This window comes from Xylocopa sonorina, chromosome 17, assembly GCF_050948175.1.
Source record: "Xylocopa sonorina isolate GNS202 chromosome 17, iyXylSono1_principal, whole genome shotgun sequence".
Taxonomy (NCBI): Eukaryota; Metazoa; Arthropoda; class Insecta; order Hymenoptera; family Apidae; genus Xylocopa; species Xylocopa sonorina.
Window position 1 is genome coordinate 2652114 of NC_135209.1, and position 6351 is coordinate 2658464.

A 6351-nucleotide genomic window follows, 5' to 3' on the forward strand; every position below is an offset into this window, starting at 1 on the left:
TTCGTCCAATCATAATTTACCTGCGCGAAAAAATTTCGGTTGGTTTCCTCTTCCTTCCTGGGCTTTCATGGTGAGTGCATCCCTTGTTGATCAATGAATATTAATTCAATTTGCATATACTATTACAATCTATTTCATAAATTCCTTAATTGTTAAAGAAAAGAAGCAGAAGCTTGAAACACTTTTAATTTCATAGTTTCTCATGTAAATTCAACATTTATCTCAGAAATATATCAGTAAGAATTTTAAGTTTAGTACTTATATTTATATTAACTAAGATATTATATTTAAGTACTTAATACTTTAGAATATTTACAATAAATATCATGCGAATAATAAAGTAATATATATAGTCATTTTAGGTATGATAATTGGTTTATTTCTTTAGTAACATGTATAATCTGCGATGTACATTTTATATTTAAATATGTGATATAGTTTGACTGTAGTAGAATATTTCATTTCATGAGAATATCGTATATTATAGGTATAAAATTTAAATTCGACGCGTTGTACATAAGAGAAGCGAATTTGGACCTGGAGTGGGGGAAACGAGAGACAACGATCTTCGACAGTCGCGGGTCGCACGGGGCGCGGAGAGGTACGACGTATTAGTGTGCTGTTCTTCCGTCGTGTCGTGCTGATAGTTTCTAAGGTATGTTCACAAGCTTACTTATCGACTGCGTACTACTCTCAATTGTTATTTTATTAAGTAGTATTATTCTTTGTTCATCAGCTGTCTCTAATTATTGTGGCGTGGTACGACGTATTATCGAGGTGTTGTTGCGTCATGTCGTGCTGATTGTTTTTAAGGTATATTCACAAGCCTATTTATCGACTGCGTATTATTCTAAGTCGTGTTGTTGAGTGTTTATCAGCTGCCTTTATTTCATACACATTTAATTATTGAACATTATTGTTCTAAATATGATTGACATTGAGGAGACGTAACATTTTGCAGCTAGCTTTATTTCATGTGAAAATAATGTTTGTTAGAAGGTTTTTTGGCAGTATGAATGTTAAGATATAAAAATATTCTACCACTTTAGTGTTAGTTTCTGTAGTTTTGATAATTACCATGCCTTGATTGGGTTCGCAGTTTTGAAAGTAGATTCCTTTTATATTGATACTGTAATGTAATTTCCTATATTGCCGATTTTATTTTGTACGTTTGATTTAGTACACGTTCTCTTCGATACGCAATGAAAACCTCGATTGATAGTTAACATTTAATCTCTTTATCTATTTCATCTCTCTCTCTCTCTCTTTCTTTATCTCTCGTAGGATTGTTTTAACCAGAATCATCTTAGTTATTGCATTCACAATTCCCACGATAAATCTGGTAAGATAATTATGTACGATGTGTCCGATTATGCTTTTACACGTACCCCTTACTATGATAGTTACATACCATATATGCAAACACATGTATGCAAATCTATATGATGCTTTTAATTTATCATGATCAGCTGTTCTCTCTCCAGAAATACTGATTAGCTAAGAAATGTATATAATACCAATCAAACTTAAAAATAAACGAAAAAGGCAGTCTGTAGTATAGAATTGAGGAGATCACTTTCGAAGAATCGAGAATAAATGGTGATGCGATCGTTTCTCCCTTCGTTGAACCTCCTCTTTGTGAGGGGGGAGTCCAGAAGACATGATTCACCGAATTATTCAGAGAAATGTCTCTCGATGATGTTCTTCGGAATAACCAGAAGTGAAATTTGTTGCAGAGAAACAGGAGACCCAGACAGCTTACGAGTTCTAATATCTACGATTAAGTCATTTTTCTATTTTTTTTAATCTCTCCTGGGATCCATAGAAGCAACTTTCACGTCGCTCCACATTCTTCGGAACATTATCTTGTTTCGATCAATTTGACCCGCAATTGGTTAATTTAATGCGGTGAAACTATCGGCGATCTTGCGGTCATTGTATTACCGCTACTAAATAACTGCATGGTATCGCGCGTTGCGGTTGAGGCTAATAACTTCGTTAGCCGTTAAAAGTTATGTTCAATCGTTTTTGGTAATTGTAGCTGCTTAAGTACGTGTCATCGTGGAACTATGACACGCATAACAAAGTTAAAATATGCTTTCTACATAGAATCATTACTGAAATATTGGCTTTTAATAAGGGTAATTTTGCAATTAGGTTTTGTCAAAATAATTCCATTAATTTTTATTATTTCTACGGATAGTACAATTTGCATTCTCTTATTGTAAATTTTCAAATGATTATGATTTTTTCATACAAATAATTTTATGAATTAGTGATATGATATTACAATGAGTCTTTAGAGCATAAGTTCAAATTGGTGTATGTCCGTGCGAGTGTGCATCTGTGTGTGTGTGCATGCGAGTTTTACTTAAATTTATATAATAAGCAATTGATATACTTTTTATCTCTAAAATTTTAATGGGACATTTGTTACAGAACACTGAAGTAGACTGTACTATAGAAATAACAGGTGGAGGACCGTTAGTGCAACTGGCTTTGAACTTCCGTGGATAATACGTAGAATTGGCTGTGGTCTTAGCACTTTAACAACCTGGAACATGCGACAAGCAGAAATTGATGCTATTTTTATACATGTAAGTATCGTTTTAAAAAAAGAGTTATATTTCAATTGTAGGAGACATTTATTTATAGTGGAAGACAATATAAAACCAAAGGTCTTAAATATTTCAAATAAAGTATACAAAATGTCCAGTTTTCGTATTTTATCTCGCTTTATGTACAGGTTGAAAAGTGAAATTTTAAAAGGAAGGTGACAAAACGTTTTTGATCGTTTTGAATGTCGCGTTGACACAGAATTATTTTAAGCATTTCGCGCGAACGATTTCACGCGAGTCACACGCTTAGTAAATTTGCGTAGCTTTCTCCTGCAAATAGGTGAAAAAATGAGGGCTGTGTCCTTCGTTGGTTGATCTAGTTCGATTATATTTTCTCGATCTTATCGCGCCTTAGACGACATGTAATTTTCACGTTCCAATAGAAATACCGTACATCTGATCTATCGTTTGAAGAAAGTGAAAACTATGCGCATGTGAATTGATTTACAAAGACTTCGTCGATGACATTAATTTCCTTCATTTTACTTTATTAGTTCTCCTTCTTTCCTCCATTTTAATAAGTCTATATTACCTTTGATAAAATACCAATTTAGCATACATGGAATGGAGTCGAAACCGTATCGACTAATTCCAGTAAGACATAAAACCACTCGATGCGTTATGGAGCGGTCTAGAAAGTTCGAAGGATGGACAAATCGGGAGAAAGTAAAAAGTCTGCGAGTGGTTGATCGATAAGGTTCAGTGAATTGTCATCAGAAAATATCGATGATGCAAAAAGAAGTGACAAGGAGTTAAAACAAATTTTATGAACGTGTGAGAAAACTTTCAATTATGACCTTTCAAATGAGAAATAATTGGTGGTTGACGATAGAAGATACTGGTTTAACTTTCGTGCAGAAAAATGCGATGTAAACCTAATAAAGAGAAAAAAAAACGGGATATCAATATGGATAATGGGGGAAAATAGCAGGGAATGATGAACGGGTATGAACGGTATTTTGTAGTCACTGTTATTCACTACGGAATGCGAAGAAAGTTAAAGAGCAACAGAAACTACATACATAGCAGTGGCTTCATGCACGTAGAAATTACATTACGTAATTAAAAAAAGGAAAAGAAAGTCGTATATATTACAATTACAAGGGAAGCAGAGAAAAAGTAAAGTTTAATGTTAACGCAAGATTTATGGTAGGAACTTGACGAGCTTAGAAGTAAAAAGAGATTGTGAATAATTTGCTGGCTGATCTTAAACATAAGATTTAAAAAGAAAGTTTCTAGTATACCAAGATTATATAGTCTGTTGTAAAAAGTATTTTAGCTAATAACACATATCTTTCAACATGTTCTTCCACGAAAAGTTACTACGTGGCAAAAAACAAAATTCTTATGGGTTATTATAACACATACCGCTTTTAACTTAGCTCTGAAAGACATAATTTGTTAAATTAAGACTTCCTCGCGTGCAATTATTTCAGATTGAAAAAAAAGTGTGAGACAGCAATTTTTTGTCCCAAATGATATTTCCAAATTTGTACACTTTCGTCGGTTTGTTTGGTTGTTCAAACATTTCAGAATATTGTAAGGAAGAATATGCATATATAGACTGTTGTGCAATTGTATGGAAGAAACAAAATAAATAATCGCGTAATACGAAAGTGCTGATGTCGAATGATTAGCTGTTTAAAAGTCATTAATCTGGTTAAATTCATAAGCGAAAGGTTTCAGTGGAGAGGAGAGACACAAAAAAAGCGAGGAACGTTTTCTCGGTGGCTTTAATTATAATAAAAATCCACTTCTTCCTTAATAGGGCCGAAATGGTAGTTTGGCTTTTAACGAGCATTTTCAGTGATTCTACTAAATGAATGCTCTCCAGTTTAATTATGAGAGAAAGCATGGTATAATAGAGATTTAACCTTTTCGTTGCTTCGTACATTTTATACGTGCTACTTATAAATGTATTCTTTCTACTTTTCTTCTCTATTATTTGTGTACGGTTCTTAATTGTATTTTAGAAAAGAAGAAGTACGTATCCGAGTTAGAATAATTGGAAAGCGTCCGAGCGATGCAGACTGTCATAAATGCGGGTCGTATGCGTTATTGCGGTGAAGCATAACACGCGATTAATGCAATGTCGCAATGATCGACGCAGGATGGAGGAAAATTTCGAAAGGCTGACCACTGCGCAAAATGAGTCCGTCGTGGATGCTACACGACAGAATAGACGTCTGTCGGGGTTGCGGAAACGAACGAAGGCGGAAATAATGCTATCTCGACCGGACGTAAAGGGGACAGGTTGTTCTCGCGTGACAAGTCGAAAGCGAGAATGCGTGGACGTTGCCGGAGATGCTATTAAAGCGTTAATTGCGGTGCTACTTTCAAAATGATACGAATTAGTGCAACATCTTGTTTCCTCCGCTGTCGAATCGTTCACGAATCGGATTACCCAAATGTTGAGTCGTCAGCATTGAAATTGGCCATAATATACACAGAGAAAGAAACGCGTTTGTGTAATTCGTGAAAACGATTAATTGCAATATATATTATGAGTTTGTTTCTTTTTTTAACCGTTTCGAATGCAAGGTAAAGCGTGCAAATGGTATTTAGATGTTTCTACAAGAGTCTCGTCAAATACAGTAGCCACTTACGAAATTTGCTCGGTCAGAATAATTAAATGTTAATTAATCAGGCAATCAATTAATCAGAATTGCACAACAGCGACAGATAATGGGCCGGGAAAGCTAGAAATTGTGAGAAAATGATACGTGTACACGTTGCGCATGTGAACGGGAAACAATATGTATAACTATATCCGTATCTAGGATCTTCTTACTCTTTTGACTTTCCATGAACATCGGCCGCCTCGAGGAATCTGCAGGTGCTTAAATCGGGGTCACGCCGCTGCTACGTGTAACACACAACTGTGCAACTATTCTGTGGGAATGTGTTGCATATACGCAAACAATGTATTTTACGCCAAACTGCATAGAAAAACGGTAGAAAATTACTGGGCATACCATGTGCTTTGAATGCGTCATTTTTCACGCGTCCATTGTCTGGCTTGGGTGTTGGTATTGTATTTTTGTGCATACCTTGGACCATCTATTACAAAATCTCTAAGTATGCGAGGTCCAAACGAAAGAACTTAAAAATATTTTACTTAATTGTATATCTGATTCCATAATTTTGTTATTGTTTCAGATCTTCTGTACGTGCGATTGCTCAGTGTTCAATAATCAGAATTAAAAGGAAGAAGAACGATATGGGGAGTAAACCATCGATGACCCAAATATTTTTGGATATGGCCGATGAATTCATATGCATGGAAGAAACTAATGTCATCGATATGTAGTCACGAACGATGGTTAACGGAGAAACTTGATTTGGTCGGATTAGACATCCATTCGGTCGATGACCCTACTTTTACATAGTCGAAGAACCATCTACTGCTTATTCATTGATTTCTGGAAACCATGAGTGATGAGGCACTAAGTAGGAAAATATTTATCTGGTATAATCATATTAATTTTCATAAAATTATACATCTGTGCCTCAGGGTGTGCAAGCTTGATACGTGTAACTTTTTTAAACTCTAAAATTATTCATTTAATTTCCCAGGTGATGCATTCTTAACTGCGAGCAACTGATATAAACTGTAAGAAAGTTGCATACTATCAAAGTAGCCCAAATGACTAGATCGCAGCTTCGCGTAATCTTTTTGGTACGTATAAAGAATCTTGTTTTAAATACCTATCGCTCCAATTCATTTGGAACA

The 6351-nt window shown here is 34.9% G+C and overlaps 1 long non-coding RNA gene across 1 annotated transcript; it reads left to right on the forward strand.

The window, feature by feature from the left end:
• Positions 1-727: 727 nt before the first annotated feature.
• LOC143431407 (uncharacterized) lies at positions 728-6079 on the forward strand. The gene is made up of 3 exons (XR_013102706.1): positions 728-813; positions 2440-2597; positions 5778-6079. It is a non-coding gene; the product is annotated as an uncharacterized LOC143431407 (long non-coding RNA).
• The last annotated feature ends 272 nt before the right edge of the window (positions 6080-6351 follow it).